Source organism: Pan troglodytes, chromosome 12, assembly GCF_028858775.2.
Source record: "Pan troglodytes isolate AG18354 chromosome 12, NHGRI_mPanTro3-v2.0_pri, whole genome shotgun sequence".
Lineage (NCBI taxonomy): Eukaryota > Metazoa > Chordata > Mammalia > Primates > Hominidae > Pan > Pan troglodytes.
Window position 1 is genome coordinate 88,430,944 of NC_072410.2, and position 23,671 is coordinate 88,454,614.

General features: G+C 36.9%; 2 long non-coding RNA genes across 2 annotated transcripts in view; one reads left to right on the forward strand and one right to left on the reverse strand.

Moving 5' to 3' along the window:
* Positions 1 to 23,671, reverse strand: part of LOC107973427 (uncharacterized) — a 585,387-nt gene that overhangs the window by 73,374 nt on the left and 488,342 nt on the right. The window contains exon 6 of the long non-coding RNA XR_010149159.1: positions 16,162 to 16,214. This is a non-coding gene — a long non-coding RNA (uncharacterized LOC107973427). The remainder of the gene's footprint in view (positions 1 to 16,161; positions 16,215 to 23,671) is intronic.
* The window catches only part of LOC107973428 (uncharacterized), an 81,829-nt gene continuing 75,208 nt past the window's right edge, over positions 17,051 to 23,671 (forward strand). The window contains exons 1-2 of the long non-coding RNA XR_010149158.1: positions 17,051 to 17,135; positions 20,862 to 20,973. This is a non-coding gene — a long non-coding RNA (uncharacterized LOC107973428). The remainder of the gene's footprint in view (positions 17,136 to 20,861; positions 20,974 to 23,671) is intronic.

Sequence of the window (23,671 nt, forward strand, 5' to 3'; positions counted from 1 at the left end):
TTTCCTACATAGATTTCTCCCTATTTTTTAATCCACATTTGGCTTTAAATTTGTTTTAAATAAATTATCTTTAAAACATATTTCAGGAAAATAAAAGAGTCCATTCTGGCACTGTGACCCAGCTATCACATGAGCAGAATCATACGATTTGTAATAGAATATACAGGCCTCTGTTCCTACTCAGATACTGCTCTAGAGATTTTTGAGAGTAGCAGTGACTACATTCAACACTCTTTCCAAAAATGTGCTCCCTAAGCTCTCTCGAATAAACTAAGAGAAACCAGGACAGACTACATATCATGAATAATCTGAAAACAGCAAGTCAGGAATGGGTATACCTTAAGATCTATCATCAACTATTGTCTGGGGCTAGAGGGAGGTTACTGATCAGACATTGTTTACCACATGTTCACCCATTCACTTCAACACTGTATTCTTGATTTTACCAACATTACTCCATAGGTTGAAGAAGAATGTTATGTATCACGCCTCACTGAGTACAAAGAACATCCACACAGTATTTCAAAGTAGATTTTTAAAGTGTATATACTCTTGCTCGTATCAGGCAATGTTTTAGCCAAATATTAAGAGAGCAGCCTGTATGTTGGACATTTTCCTTCTGTTCAGAATCACATTTCCAAAGGTTAACAGTTTAGTTAAATTTATCATCCCAAGAAAGTCCTCACTAGTCTGATGAATTGCTTGGAGCTCAGAATGCTTAATTTTGAGAATAAAAATCTCTTTAGAAGAGAAACTGGATGTCGAGTGTTTCTTTCCAACCTGAGACCTTCAGAAAAAGTTATGACTGAAAATTGGAGATTTTTTTGAAATCATTAAGACCTTTTGAACACAGTATTTTGAAATGTTCAGAGATTTGTTCCAGTAAATGCCTAGTATGATCTAATTTGATGTATGAATTTAAGTGTAAAATTTTAACTACACTTAACTAATTACTTAGACTCTTAAAAGATGAGAATTCACAGATCACCAAGCTCAATTTCTCTCTTGATATAAAAACGCCTGTGCTGCTTTCAAAGGGAGGCGTTTGACCTGACGACAGCTACGGCTTTCCATTTTGGGGCATTTTTGATTTAAAGATGTTTCTCACATGGCTCCAAAACCCACCCCCTGTAATTCTGCCCAGGGAAATAACATAGCACTGGTATTTTCTTTCTTCTAGATGAATAGTGAACCTAAGTAGTTAAAGGCAAATCTCATATTATTTCTTAAAACCATTTTACATACCCCATAAATTATAGTACCTTCCCCTTTTGGTCACTGTGCTAGGGACACTTATGAGTTGGTCAGTATCCTTCATTACATGTTCTATGTTATATTGCGATCTTATGATTAACAAAATCATCATCGGTTTTTCATTTGAAATGTTAGCAATTTTTATTTGAGAAGTTGTTGTTTCGAATGTGAACATTTATATGTTAACATTTAAATTTTATTGTCATTGCTCACCTTATCTACATTCCCTGCTGAGCTGCCTCTGGATTACATGATTCCAATCCCTGACCACAACTGATTGGACTGAGCAAGGATCCACACCGACCTGTCTACCCAAGAGTAGTCTTTCTTTGACTATTCAGGGACATGTGTCTTTGGTGGCCTGCCACAAAAAGATGAAAAGGGCTCATTAGGCCATTCATCCCAGGAATTAAAACAAAGACAACAGATCTCAGAAGGTTGTATATGTACCTATGAGAGCACACAGAAATATTTTAGCTGGTATATGCATGATTTAAGTAAAAGAATGTTAAATGCGTTTGCTTGTCTATGTGCTAACACATCACGAATTTTATAAAATATCATCACTATTTTATGAACAGTGATTGTTTGGGGCAAGTTAAGAAAATAATCAATTTAATGTTGGTTAAAAGTTTATTACGTAAATACAAGAGCCCTTATAAAAACAAATGCCTGGGACCTATTTGATATTTAGAGGGCAATTCTCTTAGATTGAATTTTATTACTATATAAATACACACACGCACACACACACACACACACGACACCCTCCCCAGGAATGTATATATCCAAATTTTTAATCATGTTGTACATGTCTCTTTTAAGTCACTGATACATTGGGGAACAAGATTTATAGAAAGAGAAAAGAAACTAACATTTATTGCTACATATTTTCTATCAGATAAAGTCTGAATCTGTACAGATCAGCTACCACAAAGCACCCTCAGCCTATGAAAGCAAAAATCCTAGTTCCATCTCTGTGTTCTTATAGCTGTTTCTTCTAACATCCTCTTTTTGAAGTCTTAGAATCATGTCTATTTTGTTGAATTTTCAGGAGTATATGAAGCTATGTATATATTATCTTAGGTGTACTGCTATTATTTTTTACTCGAACAAAAGATTGTAGCTGAAACATTGTTAGAAATATCAAAACCTAAAAAGCTGATCTTTATGATGAAGAAATACAGTACAAAGTAAAGAGATAGGACTTAGGGCAATGAAGACATGGATTTGAAATCTGGCCCTTCCCCTTCCTAGCCAGGTTAACTACAGCACATTATTTGTCATCCATGAGTCTCAGCTTTTTGTCTCAAATAGGGACCTGAATGTTAAGTGCCAGAGACAAAATAAATACATCCAATGACTATTATCATCAACGCTGCATTACTCTTACTCCTTAATTTAGGAAAAAATGATCGTAGATTTTGAGAAGAAACTTTCATATGACTCATAATTTTCATGATGATCCAAAAGTTATAAATAATTAGAGATAACACACTTAAGTTCTGTATTTATAGTTTTCCATGTTACCAATGATTATAATTTAGGTTATCATCGGGTTATCAATATTGGGGTTATTTTTATTTTTATCTGAAAAAACATTATCTCTTAATCTGAAAATGATTATTTTAAAACTGCCAATACCTTGCTAAAAACTTATTCCAATTAAAATGAGATTAGTTAATTAGAACTATTTAAATTCTCACTGATAGGAATTCATAGTTACAAAGTCATTATACGAACCAAAAGGTATAAGATACCTAAAGTAATTTTTCTGAGTGTAATATGAAATTAGACGAGTTTTATTTCTCCCAAATTAAATCCAGGTCTCCTCAGGGCAATACAGTCTAAGATATCTGGATGGAAATTAGTTGACTTTTTTATTTTATTAATTTTCACCACTGCTATTTACCTATATGCAACTTCTGAAATTTAAAGTCAATGAATTCATTTATATTCAAATGCATTTAGCAAAGAAAAATATGCAGCAATAAAATTGTAATTTGTATTTCCTTGTAGGCTAATGGACAAGGAAGATTTGATAAGAGTATGATACTTTTACATACTTTATACTAATACTTTTATTAAAATGCAGCAGAACTGGAATTTTTTTTTATTTCCTTCTAATTAGATATTGTCAGTATGGTAGACAAGTTAAGTTTAGAGTGTGTCCCTCTGCAGAGTAGGCGTGTGAAATGAATGTGCAATTTCAAAGGAATGTAATATAATTAGAAAATCCTTGGTGAATCTTTGACATCAGGAAATGCATTAAAAACCCAGTCATGGCCCTTTAAAAAAATCAAATTCCATTAAATAGAAACCCTGAGAAAATCAGTGAACTCAGCCACAAAGGTAAAACAAGTAGATTGAAGTGGTCAGTACTTCACACCCCACGTACTCAGCTCTCTATGATTTTGTTTTAGGAACAGTGATCCTGGTAACAGGAAATTAAAAGTCAGATACGCCTGCATATATTGTTCCTTACTGTGCTTTATCTAACAAGTAATGTTAGTTGCACAACCAGAGACCTTGCCTGCGGATGGATTATTATTCCTGCAATGCAGGCAGCTTCTGCTGCTACTGAATATACAGAATCCAACCACGTGAACACAAACTTCTAAGACAAGTCAGATTATCCTACTCCCGTGGGATTTTAAAAATCCTTCAGTGGTAGGCCGGGCGCGGTGGCTCACGCCTGTAATCCCAGCACTTTGGGAGCCTTGGCAGGCGGATCACGAGGTCAGGAGATCAAGACCATCCTGGCTAACATGGTGAAACCCTGTGTCTACTAAAAACACAAAAAAATTAGCCGGGCATGGTGGCAGGCGCCTGTAGTCCCAGCTATTTGGGAGGCTGAGGCAGGAGAATGGCGTAAACCCGGGAGGCGGAGCTTGCAGTGAGCCTGGGCAACAGAGCGGGACTCCGTCTCAAAAAAAAAAAAAAAAAAAAAAAAAAAAAAATTCCTTCAGTGGTTTCCCATTTCTTTCCAAATAAAACCTAAAGTCCTTCTAATGATGAACAAAGCCACAGTGGAGTTCCCATTGCCTCTGGAACTTCATCCTCAACTACTCTTCTCCTCGCTGGTTCTCTCCAGGGTCACTGGCTCTCTATTGCTAAAACTCACCAGCCAAGTTTATGCCTCAAGGAGTTTGCATGACTTCTCCCTTTTGCCTGCAAAGCTCTTTCCCTGGTTAGCCACGTGGCTTGCTCTTTTGCCTGCAATGCTCTTTCCCTGGTTAGCCACGTGGCTTGCTCTTTTCCCTTAGGTGTCTGCTCAAATGTAACCGAATCAGCTTGGCCTTCCTTGACCACCTCACTAAAAATTGAACAAGTCATTGCCCTGTTTGCTCTTTTCTTTCTTCTCTTTTCTCCACGGTACCTATCACTTGTAACATACTCTATATTGGAACTATTTTAATTTGTTTATTGAATGTCTTCCCCCACCAGAAATAAAGCTTTATTATGGCATGAATGCTTAGACTAGAACCTAGAAAAACTAATTGCTCAAAAAATATTTGTTGAAGAAATGAAGAAAATAATAAAAGCATTAATGTATCTATTAATTATGTCTCAATAAAGAAAAGAATGAGTGCTAGCTTTGTAAAAGTTTCAGGGACTCTTGAATCAGACATGGACTCTTTCTTAAAAATGCTTATGGTCCGGGAAATGAAATTAATCATCTCTATAAGTAACATTAACACAGAATAGAGCATTTGAAGTCTGATGAGGTTAAAATATTACCAACAAGACAAAAAAAATATACTGCCTTCATGTAAAGACATCAGAGAAGCTACATGGAAGAGATTGCATTTAAAGTGGTTCCAAAAGATAGAGATTGCCATGAGTCCGTATGAATGGGTGGGGAGAGTATTCAGGGAGAAAACAATGTAAGCAAAGGCTCAAATCTGTGTGGTCACTGAGCTCTCCTGTTTGGCCACCATGTACAACATATACACAGGCAAACACAGGGGAAGAAAGTTGGAAAGGTAGAGTCAAATTATGAAGAGTCCCATAAAAATCCATCATTTCAATAATATTTATCACCTACTTGAATATAACTGCTTTGTTCCCCATGTGTTGTCCTAATTATTACTGTCAAAGTTTCACTTTCTTCTGGGGAAGACATTGGCAATCAGTAAGAAGTGGAATGTTTCCTGGGATCCTTGGGGGCAGCTAATGACTCCCCCTCCTTTCACATCTCTTAGATCATCTATCTGTCTAATGAATCAAGGTGCCTTGCTCTGTCCCTAACAAGAGGCCCCAAATCTTACTTGCTATTAAGGCAGGATGAGGCAGCTGAAAGCAGTTATTCTGCAGAAACAGTTTCAGCAGGAAACTGTTAACCAGGAGAAATTTGATGCAAGCAGAAATTTATGACTGTGACTGCTCTGGATCATTCTTTTGGTGTTCTTAGTTGTTTTTGATTGTTTTCTATCAGAACTGGGCAGGACACAACGTGAGAATAAGCCCTCGTGGTAGGTAAAAAGCTGTTTAGTGAGACCTCAAATGGAAGCTCTAGTGATTTAGTACACTTGAAAGATTTTAACCCACTATGACCAAGACTCCTCTCCTGGAACATTGCAGGATGCCCACCTAAAAGTAAGGACCCTTATATTCTGATATACCTAAGGAATTTGTTTTAATCCTTGTAGGTGTATTAGAAAATTCACTTTGAATAGCTTTAGAACAGTTGAGAGCCATTTCACATAGCTCCCTAGGCCTCTAAACTTTTAAGTTCAAATGATTGGAAAGAGTATCAGGAATTTACACAGGCCAAACTCTAAGTCTTCTAGGGGGTAAAATAAGGCATTTTTTCCCCCGAATGTCTATCATATGACATTTGACAGCTCAATTCACAAGGTATCTTTTAGGAAAGAGGAAGGTAGGAGGGAAGGTGGGAAGGCGGGAAGGCAGGAAGGCAGGAAGGCATGCAACTTTCTTCACTTTAATATTCTCCATTCTACTTTCCATAAGGAGCATAACGAAATTATCAGATGTTAATGTGGTATTCACTGTGTACTTTTCCTTTGTTTTTATTTTGCTATTTTTATATTCTGTCCTCCCCCATTTTTATTCCACTTATTTTCTCCATTTTCTATCCTAATTTCTTTCCAATACATGCTCCCCATTTCAGAAAGTGTGCATTTTTATGCATAAGATGAGCACCTCTCAGTAAACATTGTTGTTAAAAAAGAAAACATAATTTTTAATATCCATTCGCTATACACTGTACATCAAAATTCTTTCCTTTGTACTTGAAGGGGAGGAAGGGGTTTGGCCATCGTCACTGACAGATGCCAATATCAGTGTTATGCCTTAGCAAGTTTCACTGACTCCTGTCTTTCTTTTGCCCTGAACACTCTTCAGTTTGTCTCCTGGGCACTCCAGCCCTGCTGTGAAGACTCATTCAGTTTCATTCCCCAGGACTCTATGAACTCTGAAGCCCAATATGGGCTTGTGCCAGGCAGGAGGTTATTTCATGAAAATCAGCCAAGATTTCTTTTCCCTCCTTTCATCACTTCACTCTCAGTTAAGCCTCTGGTGGGAAATTTTCGAGGTTACCATCCAGCATCTATACCTCAAGGAGGACAATTGCACTCTGTAATTGGAAGCTTCATCTGAGCCTTAGACTGGAATTTTATCACAAAGAGTACCTCAACGTCAGAGGTAGTAAATTAGGATATGGGGAATCTTGTTATTTACATACTCTCTACCAACATATGGCAGTATCTATAAATGCCAACCACAGTCACTCTTAATTAAAAGTTTAGACAGTAGATATACAGAAGTATGAAGGCTTTTTTCTAAGCTCTTCTACATTATTCAACCTGTCCATATGTCCACCAAAAAAAAAAAAAATTGTTAAAAAAAAAACCCACAGCAGGGGTGGGGGGCAAAAAGCCAAGATTGGGGAGTTCAGTTTTCCTTGATTTAATATCCTATTAAAACTCTATATGAACAGATTTATATAAAGCTTGCCATCTGATAGGACAATTGTGATTTCATCTCATTACACTAAATATATATATAAACTGAAAATATATTAAATTTCAATCTGAGACTGAATTTGCACATACCTGGAATTATTTTTCTTTCCTTGTCTGTTGAAACAAAATGAATTCACAAAGAAAATGTATCATGTAAGGAGAAAGTATAACCAATTTAGATAACAAACCATTCTCAATCATTTTTAGATATACTTTCAAATAATTGATATGTTAATTATAAATCTTTTCACATTTTTTATTAAGTGGAACTCTAACCAGTAAGATTGTTTTCTACTATAGTTTACATAGATTGTACCAGAAAATTAAGAGTATTCCTAGTGAAATACTCTTCAATTGAATTTAGCATAACTTACTGATTCCTATTATTCTTCCTGCCAATTAATCTTCACAGTTTTATTTGAAATTAATGAGGCTTTGTGACACTGTTTCTTGGTGTCTTCCAAACGTTTTGGAAAATTATTTTCTCTTCAAATATTTTTTTCTGCTTTATGTCTTCTTTTCTCTCTTCTGGGATTCCAAGTAAATATATATTACACTTTTTCACCATATCTTCTGGATCTCTTGCCCTCTATCTTGTACTTTCCATATTTTGTCTCTTCAGCTTTACTGTGGATGGTTTCTCTTCACCTCTCTTTTTATTCATGAATTCCATTTTCATCTGTGTTTACCCTGTCTTCAAACACATCACCTGAGCTCTCCATTTTGGTTTTTGTATTTTTCAGTCTTAGCATTTCCTAGGCAATTCTTTTCTTTAAAACCAGAATGTCATGGTATCTAGTTTCCAATTCCTTGATAATATTTTAAAGTTTGTTCTTATATCCATTAATGTAGTAAATGTGTTTTGCCTAATCTGAGCCCAATATTCTCACTATATGGGCACACCTGTGGGGCTTTGTCTGCGGTCTGTCATTTGTGACGATTCTCTTTCACGTTGCCTTCTTTCCTTGTGCCCTAATTATCCTTGTGTACCAGACACAGTATTTGAAACATGTAGTAGAAATATTTTGAGTCCAAGATAATGTTATTATCATCTGGAGATGATTTTCATTTGCTTCACAGGTGTCTGTAGATGCTAGCTTTCCAGGTTCACCTTAATCTAATTTGTCTTGGTCACCAAAATGACTTACACTGGGCTGCAATGTGTTCTAAGACTGTTTGACTTCTAGCTCAGTCTCCCATGTAGATTTGGTTCCTGCATTTATGCTACGGAAGTTCATCCAGGGAGCTCACCCTTGGCAAGCTGTAGACTTCAATTTTTGTCCCAAAAGCGCTGAAGCTCTGTCAAAGACCTGCTCAGCAGCTCCTCTGGATTAGCAGATACTCCTAAGCCAAAGCAGTCTGAATTCTGGGCTCATCTTTCTGATTTCCTTCTCTTACATCTTGGTCCAATTACTCTTCATTATCTTGGTAGGTATTTAATGCTTGGAAAGATTTTTTTTTAGTTCATCTATATATTTAAATTATAATTAGCAAGTGGGTTTGTTCAAATTACTCATTCTGACTTTACTATAAACAGAAGTGCTTTTCTGATTACTCTTAACTAGGGAGTTTTTAGAACACTACAAAGTAACTGCACTGATAAGCATACACAACCATAAAGTTATTTTCACTGGGGATGAAGATAAGGTAGATCTAATTGGAAATTTTTCCATTAATCCCAAATCCATACTGATGGGGAAATGACCTGATAACTCCATGCAAGGATTTTCCTATATTTCAAAAAAATTATAGAATATTCTATCTTTGAGAGAAAGAACAAATACCAATAAAAATTGCCAGTTTATTCATTAGGACCAGAAAGAGACTACATAAGAAACATAAGAGAAATCGTGTAAAAAATTGAGGACAAGAGCAATATCCTATCAAAAACTATACACCAAGATAATTTATAGTTTGCACATGCTTATAGATATGAAAAAACTGCTATGATCAAGTCTCAACGATTCTCATAATTACAAATAGTATGTATTTATGTACTGAGGTATATATGTGTATAAAACATAAAGTAAGAAATGTGTGAGTGAAATGATAAGGAATTGAAACACGGTGGCCTACCCTTCTCCACCTCTCCCCCACGAACTGACACAAGTGGTAAATGTGCTCAGGCAACCATTGGTTTAGGACAAGCTAGGAGTAAATAGAGAAATTTACTGTCCAAGCCCAGTGTCCTCACTCAGTAGAACTTAATGATATGCCTAAATTCAAAATATTAGAGGAGAATGAACAGAGGTCTGTCCATAAGAAGGAGACAAATGGAAAGGTCTGTGTCACTGTAATTCCCAGGAAAATTAGATTAGGGAGATGTGAATTCACCTACAAAGTTTAGAAAATCAATCAGTCCCTGTACTTATTACCAGCTGTATGTAGGTCACTGTATTCAGCAATGAAACACTAGTTACTGAAATAAAAGCCAGTCATTTATGAAATATTTACTGAATGTCTACTACGTACCTAGCAGTTAACATACACCTACTGAAACAAACAAAGATTCCTTTTATCTAGAGCAGTACTCTTGCAGCGGAAAATAGACAATGTGCAGTTATTATAATAAACTGATATATTGTGAGTATCTAAGAAGTAGAGCAAAGTAAGACGGAGCTGGAGTGGCCTCATGGAAAAAGTGACGTTCAGATAACAGAACAAGGTACCCCAGGAGGCAGGAAGATATCATACAGTCATGTATTAGTCATGTAGATATCTGGGGGAGAGTCTTCTAAGCAGAGACAACCAGCCCCTAGAACAAAGGCTCTAATGTGAGAGGCTACCTGGCATGTTAGAGAAATGGGAAGGGAATAAGTATGGCTGGAAAGGGGTATACACAGAAGAAAGGAATGGAACATAATAAAAGTTATAAACACACAAATATGTAAGGTCTTGTGGGCCTTGAATCTGAATGAAATGGGGCAACACTGCAAGATTTTATTTATCTATTTATTTATTTAGAGACAGAGTTTTGCTCTTGCTGCCCAGGCTGGAGTACAATGGCGCGTTCTCAGCTCACCGCAACCTCCGCCTCCCAGGCTCAAGCGATTCTCGTACCTCAGCCTCCGGAGTAGCTGGGATTACAGGCATGCACCACCATGCCCGGATAATTTTGTATTTTTAGTAGAGACGGGGTTTCTCCATGTTGGTCAAGTGATCTCAAACTCCCGACCTCAGGTGATCTGCCCGCCTCGGTCTCCCAAAGTGCTGGGATTACAGGCGTGAGCCATCTGGCCTGGCCCAACACTCCAAGATTTTAAGCAGAGGAGTGACATCATCTCGTATTTTAGCAATATTACTTTAACTAGTAAGATGAGAATAGATTGGTGCAGGAAAAGGAAAGGCAAGGACACCTGTTAAGAGACTATTAAGTGTCTGGGAGAAACCCAGGTAAGAGAGATGGTAGTAAAATGGAAGTATTGGGGAATTGAGTGGAATAGTAATTCTGTAACACACATTTGTTTCTCCCCATAGGTAGGAATACAGGTGTCCTCACCTCCCTACCTGAAAATAAGTATGCATGGAATTTCTCCAACTTAAGGCAGTTTGATTTAATCTATGTCATGCCTAGATTCAGAAACTGAGAATTTTAACAAAAATCAATTGCCTGAGAATAATGACCACATATTATGAATAATTTTCATTTACTATATAGTTAAATTCCTCCGACATTATAGACCTGTATTACAATGGCAAGTTTTAGGTTTTTTGTTTTGTTTTGTTTTGTTTTGTTGTTTTATTGTGTTTTTGTTTGTTTGGTTTTTTGTTTTGTTTTGTTTTTGAGACAGATTCTCGCTCTGTCACCCAGCCTGGAGTGCAGTGACGCGGTCTCGGTTTACTGTAACATCCACCTCTCAAGTTCAAGCGATTCTCCTGCCTCAGCCTCCGGAGTAACTGGGATTACAGGCCCGTGCCACCACGCCCGACTAATTTTTGTATTTTTAATAGAGACGGGGTTTCTCCATGTTCGCCAGGCTGGTCTCAAACTCCGGAGCTCAGGTGATCCACCCGCCTCGGCCTCCCAAAGTGAGCCACTCCGCCCGGCCAAGTTTTAGTTTTGACTGCCAATAACTTTTTAAATAGATTGGGTGGTGGATGCCTGGAACCTGAGCGTACAGAGGTCAGTGTAGTTTTTGTTTGGTTTGTTGTTGTTGTTGTTGTTTCAGACGGAGTCTCGCTCTGTCGCCCAGGCTTGAGTGGAGTGGCACGATCTTGGCTCACTGCAACCTCCGCCTCCCGGGTTCAAGCGATTCTCCGGCTTGGTCTCCCAAGTAGCTGGGACTACAGGCGCACGCCGCCAAGCCCGGCTAATTTTTTGTATTTTCGTAGAGATGCGGTTTCACCGTGTTGCTCAGGCTGGTCTCGAACTCCTGAGCTCAGGCAATCCGCCCGCCTCGGCCTCCCAAAGTGCTGGGATTACAGGCGTGAGCCACCGTGCCCGGCCCAGAGGTCAGTGTTTAAACTTGCTGAACTAATCCACTGTCCTACTTTTCATTCATTATTATTTCTTTCTGTCTTCTTCCATCTTCCCACATATGTTTCATGGTCTTTATAAGCTCCATCAGCAGCCATGTGTTCTCCAATTTTATTTTCATTCATGCTATCATCTTTGGCAACGCCAGGAAGGCTTTTTTCCCCCCTCTCATGTACTTTAATATATTATTTCTCAAAAAATAGCCTCCCTGCTGCGTTTTTTCTGAGTCTGTGAGAAAGAAGAGCCAAGCTGCAGAGAAAGAGATTCTGCCATGTGCTGTGTGATCTTGCATGGTTTATAACCTCCAGTCTTTTCATCCATGACATGAGGATAACAATATTTCCTCAAAGGGCTTTTGTGAGGATTACACAACCCAGGGTATGTACAATGCCTGTGAAAGTGCCTGGCACAGAGGCCAAGACTCAATACTTCTGAGTACTGCCTGCAGGTCAGAAGCTTCTCTCACTTCCTACTCTAGCCATTTCTACTGCTATTTGGTTTTCTGTTCTTGACTTACCAGTAGCTCTATGATCTGCATGTTCTGTAATTTACTACTACTAACTAAGCTTAGTCTATATGGTTTGCTAATTAACAGCTTCCCTTCTTAATATTCCTAATAGAGTTATTTTCAGCATCAAATGATATAATAAGTGGAAAATTCAATTAATGTATTTGGGATATAACAAGTCCTCAACTGGTAATCATTAGTCTTTATTTTTGATATTTTATTACCAATATTAATATCTATCTTCTCTTCCCACTAGGAAGAAGGCTCATCAAGGACAGAGATATTCATCTGTTTTATTCTCTGATACATTCCTACTGCCTAAAACAATGCCTGGCATATAAGAGATAGTCAATAGTTAATGAATAAATTAGTAACTGAATGAATAAAACACTTTCACTTATTTCAGTTGCATTAATGCAATGTAAGTTACAAGTAAGTTACCTTGCCATCACTGAGTATTATAACTTTTTTGCTAACACATAAAAGGTATAAATTTATAACTTACTTTGTTTCGTATTTTTTAATGACTTAGAACAGTTAAACATTTATTTAAAAAATTATTGAGGTTTTGACATTAGTCATAAAACAGGCAAGGTTGTGAAAAAGTTAAGAAATATCCAACATTTCAAGTGGGAGAAATGTCTTACACAGGAAATGAGGTAAAATTATAAAATATTTATCATCTTTTCTTTAGAGTGAAATTCTCTGGCACTCTCTCTTCTCAATTTCATGTGATGACGTAGTCTCATATCTCACAGAAAACACGGATGGAATCAGATGTGAAGGCCTCCCTATTTCTTCCATTACATTTCCCACCCTTCTGCATATTCACCCACGTTTCCCATTTGTCTGCTGTTCAAATGGATAAAGTGGCTCTGGTCCTATCAATAATCAACACATCCATATGCATTGCAGACTCCATCCTTTCTTCCCTACTCAAGCTCTTCTCTCCTAGAATTATCATTCTTTTTTCCATCATTGGTCTCTTTTCCTCTACTTGATTATTGTTTTCACCAACATATTAAAATGTATAGGAAGGGCAATATGTTCAATATAGATAATGAACTTTTTGGCTTTTACCTTTCTTAACACTGGTCTGAGAAATTCTTCAGCCTAGAGGATAAAGTGAAGAGTTAAATTCCTTTCCTTTTGCATACTTAGAAAAAGCATAGAGATGTAAAATTTAAACGCAGCCATAAAAAAGGGGGAATAGATACTAAGCATGTTTGTTGTTGTTGTTGTTGTTGTTGTTGTTTTTGACTCAGGATGGAAGGATGATTCCAGATGTGAGTACATATTTCTCCCTCTGGCTTTGGAGGAGTATAAAAAACATTGCATTAAATAAATGCAAGTATCACCAATAGTACTGGAGGCTCTGCCTTTATAACTTAGGAAAGAAGACCAATTCTGACTCACTGGCTTTGCAAACCAAACCAAGGCCTAATTTTACCAACTTGGGGTTGCAATGTGGTCAGGTTACCAGAGAGTGCTCTTGATGTTCAAATATTTGGATGTGCCCTCAGTGCACGGGATGCATGGATGTTATGTTGATAGCCTATGGGTATTCCGTGGGGCCTACCTTGTCTCATAACATGACTTTTTCACATTGGCTGGTCTGCAGCACTGAGCTAGAGGGTAGGAGACAGGCTTAACAAGGACTCGGAGAGTCCATGCTCAGAGAGCCAGGGACAATTGATCCTGCAAGAGTAAGCTGACTTTGAGTTAGAGCCCAGACTTCAGCATTAAATACCCAGAATAAAAGGCCAGCAACCAGAAAAGAAGAAACTACACAAGATCTGAGTCTTTTTCTTCACCATAGGGATGCAAAAGCAACACCCACCTTCCATACACAAAAGAGAGAAACTATATTAGAAAGAAGCTGGGGTAGGCATCATAAGAACCTGATTATTCTTTTACTCTAGAAATCTTTATCAGTAGGATGATTTAAATCATCATATTGGACTAGACTTTAACTTGAAAACGATGTTTAATTAACTTTTCTCCTCTAGCTGGCTGGTGTCACCTAATGAATAGGCAAGATTAGCAGTAGACAAAATAAAATTACAAATTTTTTACAAATCAAAAATTTGGAACGAGTCACATTGTATAATTCTGTTTATTGGTTTACTTGTAAAAAATAAACATAAACTAACTCCTTTAGCAGTAACTACCTTATCAGCTACAACCTCATTTTTTCCCCTCTCCGAACTTCTTGAGCTAATTTTCTTCCTGCTGACACCATTCTCTTCCACTTCCATTCTCTCTTCACTTTTACCTCAATTGATCATCCCTCTTTATCATGTCACTAAAATTTTTCTTGTCAAGATCATCAATGAGAAGCAAGTTGCCAAGACCAATGGGCATTCTTCTGCCCTCACTTTGCCAATCTCACAGCACCATTTGGCACAGCTGACCATTTCCTCCCTCCAAAATACATTCTCATTCTAAATTTTATTATTCACGGATCTTGTCTACCTCCTTCTGCTCAGTACTTAGCTCTGTCATCTCCATTTCTTCACTAATTCTGTGTGACCTAGCCAATGACTTTGGTAACATACCATCAATATTGCACAATTCCCACCTCTTCCCAGGAGTTCCAACGCCATAGAGCCAATGGCCAACCTGATATCTTCCATTGAAATTGCACAATTTGTTAACAACTTAAGAGTAGACATTATGTTTCTGCTTTTCTTCCCTCAAGCCCCATATCCAGTCCACCAGCAAATCCTTTGGCTGTATTTTCCCAAATCCTTATACTTATCACGATCTTCAAGACTACTACACTCTTCCAGTCATCATTAGTCCTCACCCAGACTCAGCAATTTAGCACTGAACTGGTCTTTCTTTGCATCTCCTTTTGTCCCATATTCATGATGGCCACAGCAACTTTGTGAAATTTTTCTTTTCAAAATTACTTACTTATAGGAAAGTAATACAGCTACAGTATGTTTGCCTGATACTGAATTAAAAAATGTGTCTTGCAGAAGGCAGTTTCATCACCTTGTCTCGTGAAGGAGGCTACCATATGAAGTTTCCCTATATGAAGGGGTAACCATATGAAGTATAACCAGTATGTGAAGTTTACATTTCCCCACAAGCAAATGCCTGCATATAAAATAAAACTCACACATGGCTTATTTTTGAGGGGCAGGAAAACTGATAATAATTTTAAACAAAAGATATTCTCCAGAAAAGACATAAAAATCGAGAGGGAGACACCCAGCAGAATGAGAAAAAATGAAAATGATAAAGTATACTCTAAGCAAAGTGAGAGTTCAACAACTATTTGTTGTTTATGATGAAAAGGCTTTCCAATGAAATCAATGCAATGCCTGACACTCAGATTTTTTTCTCATTTTTCCCAGGCTTGACAAAAATAAAGAAGACATTGAAAGAAAAGTTTGCATGGATTCTGTTGAACTGAAGAGGGCAGATGGACATCTCTTTAGAAAAATGACAATAGCTCTGGCCATCCATCTCACAAATGTGTGTCATTAATTCAGCAGAGACAGTGAGAAAGAGCATAGATCAAACCAAATCTGAAGTAAAGTAGAAATGATGCTGGCCTGGGAGTTATAGAATCAGAGTACTACAGATGAATCTCTGAATCCTTATTAATGGGTAGTGTGAACTTGAGCAAGTCCTTGAACCTCTAGCTGCTTACAAGTTATCTGGACTAGATCAACTGCAAAGTCCTTCTAATTTGTATTTTCTAGAATGTATAATTCTAATGTCACTATTGGAAAGCCAACAGATGTTGTTATGATTGTGGTAGATTGATAGAATTGTTTTCACATACAAAGAAGGCACAATGCCTTTAGACATGTGGAAAAATAGCCATTAGAGGTGTCCCTAAAAGAATATTTTGAATCACTGATTGATTATACCTCTAAAGTTCCCATTTACTTACATGAGTTTATGTTTTGGAAACTTACCAAAGGTCCTTTGCTTGAGAACAAAGAAAAGTCAGTTCTTCATTATAGACCATCTGAAATAAGATGTTGGAAAAAATTATTATGAGCCATAAAGTGTCTCAGAATTGTTAAATTGTATTGCTTGAACTGCATATGAGAGTAAAGACTGATAAGTTTTAAAATACATAGGACTATATGTTACATTCGATTTGTTATGGTTTCAAATAAGGGGATTCAATACATTCAGGAAAGCATTAAATAAAATTTTAACTCAGGCAATGCCTTTGGCCCACAATTTGGATAGCAGGTTAAACCACGGTTTACAGCTCTGCAGTAAGCTGATGCTCACCAAACAATTTAATGTAGGCTCTGGAAGAGTACATTTTACATGGAATAATTTGGAAGAAAGGAATATCAGTTAAAGAAATAGTAGAAGAGTAGGCGCATCATAGCAAAAAAGTAGAGTCATTCAGCAGAAGATACTGCCCTCATCAAAGTGAAGCCCATGGATAAGATGGCAAATAAGAGAGATTAAAATAGTTATCAATGACTTAGTGCCTCCTACACTCCAGGTCCTGTACTAGGTACTTTATATTTCCCATTTCATTTCATCCTCAAGGCAAATCTAGGAATTCAGTTGTATTATCTTCATCTTGCAGTTGAGGAAATGAAAGCTTAGAAAGATTACTTAATTTTCAATGATAGCAAATGTAGTACAAATCAAAATGAAGAGTAAAACTCAGGTCCATCTGTATCCAAAGCCAATACTGTTTCAGCTACTTGAAGCTACATAAATGGCCAAAACATTAGTGTTCTGGGAAGTTGTGTAAGAGAACCAAGCGAAGAATTGTTACATCACAGAGCACAAGTATTCATAAAGGACAACTACATAAAGTGACTTAGGATGACTTAAGAATGTAAGCTCATTACTTCTATGGTTTCAGAGCACCAGACTGCAACCTTTTTATCTGAGTGAGTGGAAAAAAAGCATTCAGGTATAAACTCCAAATTACTAAGTAATCAAAGAAAATTATCTGGTATCAATTTTTGTATTTAAATGAAACCGAAATATATTTTATTTGAAATTTCAAACACTATCCAGTTTATGACAACCCAGCTTCATACATTCTATAAAAATACCAAGCGCCACTTTTTAAACTTCTATTTTTTCCCCAACCCTGAAATTCATTGAACTCATACCTAACCTGGGAAACAATATGTTCAACTGATGTGTAAAAACCCTAGCTGGTTAATGAGAAAGGACCTGTTAGTCATCCAATAAAAAATGGATAACATGCTCCCAAAATTACCTGTTGATAAGAACAAGTTGAGTTTATTGCTTATCATGGTAAGGAATATCACTACCTTCACGTAATCTTGGTAGAATTTCAGAAGCAACCAACAAAGTTAGGATTTTTGTTGTTGTTGTTGTTGTTGTTGTTGTTGTTGTTATGGAGTCTCGCTCTGTTACCCAGGCTGGAGTGAAGTGGCGCCATCTCGGCTCACTGCAACCTCAACCTCCCGGGTTCATGCCATTCTTCTGCCTCAGCCTCCCAAGTAGCTGGGACTACAGGCGCCCACCACCATGCCTGGCTAATTTTTTGTATTTTTAGTAGAGACAGGGTTTCACCGTGTTAGCCAGGATGGTCTTGATCTCCTGACCCCGTCATCTGCCCGCCTCGGCCTCCCAAAGTGCTGGGATTACAGGTGTGAGCCACCATGCCCGGCCATAAAATTAGGATTTCTAAGAGGTTTTGATGATGGTTTAAGGCAATGTATTTGTTTAGGTTTCAGTAAGGTTCATCATATGATAGTTTAGGACTGATGGACATAGTAAGACAAGCTTTTAAGGAGAGAGTTTTTGCAAGCAAACAGTCTTTCCATGCTATCTATTGAAAAGTTCGACAGTCTAATGTTCATTTAAATGGGCTTATAGGAGTTTCTAAAATTAATAATAATTATTTCTAACTTTTTTCTTCCTGAGCAAAACTTTCCTAATATAGTAAAATCATGCTAATGCAGAAAGAAACTTCCATGGGTATACATGGTTTTGCTTCCAGAATCATGAAAATAGAAAATTATTTTAGCTGGGCATTTATTTTGATCTATGAAGATTAATCCTTTATTATATTTGGTTTATTATATATCTTTGCATAGTTTTGGGGAAACTTTGAAGGATATTTCTTCATGAAGTATGTTTGAGAAACTTTTATGTTCAAAGAAGCTCCAAATAAATTCTGCTCATTGATATCAATAATTGCTATTATTGATGGACATTTTTATGATATTTAAATAAATAGGATTCTCACTTTCCCATATGAAAACAGCCTCATGAAGCAACATAAATAACCAAAACATTAGTGAAAAATGTTTTGTGAAAAAGTCCTTCTGTGGGCATATACTTAATTCACCACTTTTTTATCCTGTCAATTATAAAGTATTTGACAAATAAAATAATTTATCCTACTATTGAACAAACAACAGGACAAAAAACATTACCTCATAAAACACTACAAATATGCTTGGACATCAGAAGGGTTGAACAGCCTTGCCTTCAATTAGTCTCCATCCTCAAGTGGAAAATAATGTTAACAAGTAAATGTGGTAAGAACTATAAAAGATATAACACACCAGAGGTAAAGAAAAAGAAATGATTAGTTCTTACTGCCTATCCCAGTAAGTGTCAACAAGAAACTAGTATTCGAGCTAATCCTGAAGGAGGCAAAGACATTCCTAAATGAGAGAATCGAAGGTCTCAATGATTAAGTCTAGGGCATAATAAATAGAAAAGTTGAACGGAATAGGAATGTCAGCCTGGCAAGAAGTTACTTTTACCTCTTTCTTGCTTCAAATTTAGTTCCTTTTCTTGGCTAGAACATGGAATTTTCAAAAGAGCAATGCATATCATTCTGTCTTTTTCTGGTAGCATTTGATGCAATTATAATTAATTATATGTGAATGACACCTGTCTTTTTCAAGGTAGATTATTTTTGCATCTCTAGTATCTAGTACTGTGTCAGGCACATGTTTGAATGAATTATTAAGTGACTACATGAAATGCATAAATTAATTTGGTTCAGCCTATAATGAAGGTTTGTTTATATCCTAAGAAAATATCCAGTTTGGAAGATTTCCACTTTGTTATATTTATATCTCAAAACTATTTATTGTTTGGAATCTCTAGTCATTTTTCAAATGCTAAAAACGACTCACTTCTCATTATACCAATCAAGAAGGGCATCCCTATGCCTTATGAAACAATATGTTTTTGATTTGTGCTAGTATAGTATACAGTTTACGTTATTCTAAACATTTTCCTTTGTCATTACACTTGTGAAATTTGTTTCTTTGTCTTATGTCCTTTTATCCTTTTTCCTCGGAAGCCAAGTGGTTCATACAAGGATGGAAACCTTGGACTTTACTTCAAAAGCACCAGCTCTCTCAGGGAAGATACTTATTCTAGAAAGGGCAAAGAAGTAATTTAGGACAGAAGGTTTTCATAGTAAATGCTAAATGTTCCCTCTTTAGGTTGGATGTTCTCTTTTGAATTCTACCTGCCAGGTGTCCATCTATGACCTTTACGCTGGTAACATTTAACTTAAAATTTGATATATCTTCATATTCTACATCACAAACTATCTTGGATGTGTTACATCACTTCTGACTCCTTATTCCTCTCACTTGGCAGGAATCATCTCTGTTATGCTGGATGCAGCACAGACAGGCCACTGCTCCTCACTTCCATGTCCTTGCTAGCTCTCACCTAAGTATTCTTATCTTTTTACCACTAGGGGAGAATGGACACAGCTTCAGAAGCCTGAACATATCACTGCAGCCTCCAGTGGCATTGGCTTTACACATGAAATCTCTATGCAACCCTTATATTTTCCTTAGAGTTTCTGCCCTTTCTCCATTACAAATGGGAAGGCAGTTTGTGAATTATGGAGAAGTCATTAGATGATAGGGCTTTGGTGGGGTGGAGAGCTCACCTCCGAGAACTATATGGGAGGCTGTTTATTAGCAGTGCTTTCTTAGCAAGCCCCTTCATTAATTAGTCTAAGACCTTTCTTATCTCCCTCATGTACTCCCTCATGTACTTGATTTTTTGATTAAAAAATCAAATATAATTTTATAACCCTGCAGTTTGTGTTTTCATTTGCCAAAGGAAAAAAAAGTTTGGATATAAAATAGGAAAAAATAGAAACTACTATTATAATAATCTGGGCAGATACAAAATATGTGTGAAGCTATGTTGCCATATATTTGCTTGTTTAATAACAAAAATGTATTTGGAATTTTGTGCCATTTAATTCTTTGTAATAATATTAGTAGAGAGTGGCATTTTCTGCAAGTTAGAAAAAATGTCTTTTTTCTTCATTTGTATTTATCTCACTCATTAAAAGTAAGGGTAGGCATTATATTAATGGCCCATAAGTATATTCATTGAATAATGTGTTTCTTTCTTTTACTTTAACAAGTTAATAAGCACCAATAACATGGCCAGACAAATGGACTAACTCTGTCAGAATCAGAAGGTTGGTCACAATTTAAAATGAGCTAAGTACAACCATGTTGCTTGAGAAATAGCATTTGTTTACAGGCAGAATATGAAAATTTGTTTTAGTAAAACTTCATTTGAAAGGGACAATAAAAATAACTTCTGCTGTCTCGGAAAGTTATCTGTTGAAAGTGTTCTACTGATGGATGTGTATTTTACACAGATGGACACAAATAGGAAGAATGGAGTAGAGGGTTCAGCTTACAGGGAGGAGCGTTTATGGCCTTACGTCAATGAAGCACAGGTTACGGCATGGCAAGAGTCTGTTTACCAAGGTTAGTGTGCCTCCTTCAACACAAGTCAAGTTTAAGGATTTATATCCCTAATTGGAGTGTTTCTTAAAAGTAAAGATAATTGAAAATGTGTCAGTTAGGTCTCTTACAATGATTGTTTTAACATTTAAGAAAAAAACTGGAAGCCACAGCACTGAATATGACCTATTTGCACAGAATATCAAAGGAAAATTTGATTCCATTCCAGATGAAATTCTTCAGCCAACTCTATGTTATTTACACCCAGGCTTTATAAGATTGATTAAACTGAGTTTTAAGTATCTTTGTATAAATAATATAGTCAAAGCTTGCTGACTTGAATTCAATTATATTCATTTTTGACAGTGTAATTGGTATCAAATTTAATTCTAATGATCTGCAAAGCTGATTTCTTTTGTCTTCCTAATTGTGATGAAGGATTTTTTTTTTAGCAGAACGAGGCTATTGTCATCTTCTCTTTACCCTTAAATAGAAAAAGTATTCGATTTCAATTTATTCATACCAGATAATAGAATACCAAATAATTATTATTCACTGTGCTGAAAAAATCATATTAGGTACTTCGCATGAAAGAAGAAAAATAAACCCTGCTAACCATTTACTTTCCAGAGATTCACCCCTTGCTAATAAGTGAACTTAACCAAAGAAATGCTTTCTTATAGAAGGGTTATAACTTGTCATATTATCTCATTGACTGGCTTATGGATGTCTCTTTCTGTCACAGCAACTAAAATTCCTTCTGGTATGAGCCTTTTGGTGCTGAATGGTGCATTGTTTTGACATTGACTTTAAATTGGAACAAAATTCTAGGTGAGCTGTTCTTATAAGCTATCCTGTCCCACAGAAAGTCCACAACAAATTTACTTTCTTGAGGTCAGTCCCAGTCCTGAATGTTCTGACCCAATCGCTTTGTGTTTTCAAAGCTATTCTTATTTCTAGAAAATAGGCTTCAAAAAATGAGCTGTCTTTCAGAATAGGTCTGAGAAGAATGAAGGATCTACTATTCATGCTAATGATGGACCATTTTAGTGCATGTGTTTGCAGACTTAGACTTGTGGTAGTAAGGGAATTGTATTTTCTACTTTTTTCACTTTATACCAACCCTTTCTCTTCGACTAGCTAGTCTTTTGTGTCCTTTCTACCTTGCCCTCGCTGCTCAAAATTCTCACTTAGGGCTATACACCACCAAGTACCCTATGTTCAGAATCTATTTCTTCAGATGAGCTCTAACAGAATTATAGACTTCAAGTGGTGATGTACCTTCTCTTTTTTTTTTCTTTTTCTTTTCTTTCTTTTTCTTTTTTTTTTTTTTTTTTTTTTTTTTTGTGAGATGGAATCTCCCTCTGTCACCTAGGCTGGAGTGCAGTGGTGCGATCTCGGCTCAGTGCCACCTCCGCCTCCTGGGTTCAAGCAGTTCTCCTGCCTCAGCCTCCCGAGTAGCTGGGATTGCAAGCATGTGCCACCACACCTGACTATTTTTTGTATTTTTAGTAAAGATGGGGGTTTCACCATGTTAATCTGGCTAGTCTCCAACTCCTGACCTCAGGTAATCTGCCTGACTCAGCCTCCAAAAGTGCTGGGATTACAGGCATGAACCACCATACCTGGTCGGATGTGTCTTAACCTAAAATTCCATCTGATGTAGCAACTCTACCACAGTATACCCCAGGGATTTGCTTTATTCTATCCAGTGACTGAAAAGGAGTCACAGACCTCAAGTATATTTTTAGCAAAAAAAAAAAAAAAACTTTAATAAAAATATGTTTTCCTTTTAAGTTTTAGCCATTAGTCTTAGTTACTACTGTGAAAATACATAATATGTCTAAATTTTCTTTTACATAACCCATTTAATATTTATATATTTTTTGAGATGGAGTCTCGCTCTCTCACTCAGGCTAGAATGCAGTGGTGCAATCTCGGCTCACTGCAACCTCCGCCTCCCAGGTTCAAGTGATTCTCCTGCCTCAGCCTCCCGAGTAGCTGAGATTACAGGCGTGCAACATCACGCCCAGCTAGTTTTTGTATTTTTAGTAGAGATGGGGTTTCACCATGTTGGCCAGGCTGGTCTCGAATTCCTGATCTCAAGTGATCCGCCCATGTTGGCCTCCCAAAGTGTTGGGATTACAGACGTGAGCCACCGCGCCCGGCCAATATTTTCCATTCTGTATCATGTGTTCACATCTGTTCCTCCATTTTTCTTGCTTTTGAGTTTTTCCATTATCTATACTCCTATGGTATTGAGGTCTCAGCACTACCTTCACAACAGGGTGATTATTATTAGAATAATGCAAGAACATACTCTACTTCATGATAGACTCTTCTCAAAATTTGTCACCCAGAAAATAACTAAGATACTCCAAATAGTGGTTAATCAGCCAGGCTATGCTACTCTCTAATGTTCGTATTTTGGTCTACAAAATTGACAAATAGATCAATGGAACAGAATAGAGAGTCTAGAAATATACCCACAAAAATATAGTCAATGTATCTCTGACAAAGGAGCAAAAGCAATTTAATGGAGAAAGGACAGTGTTTGTAACAAATGGCGCTTCTCTTAGTTCATTCGTGCTGCTATCATGAAACATCTAAGACTGCATAATTTGTGTATAAACAATAGAAATGTATGGCTTACAGTTTTGGAGGCTGGGAAGTTCAAGATCAAGGTGCTGACAGATTCAGTGTCTGGTGAAGGCCCCTTTCC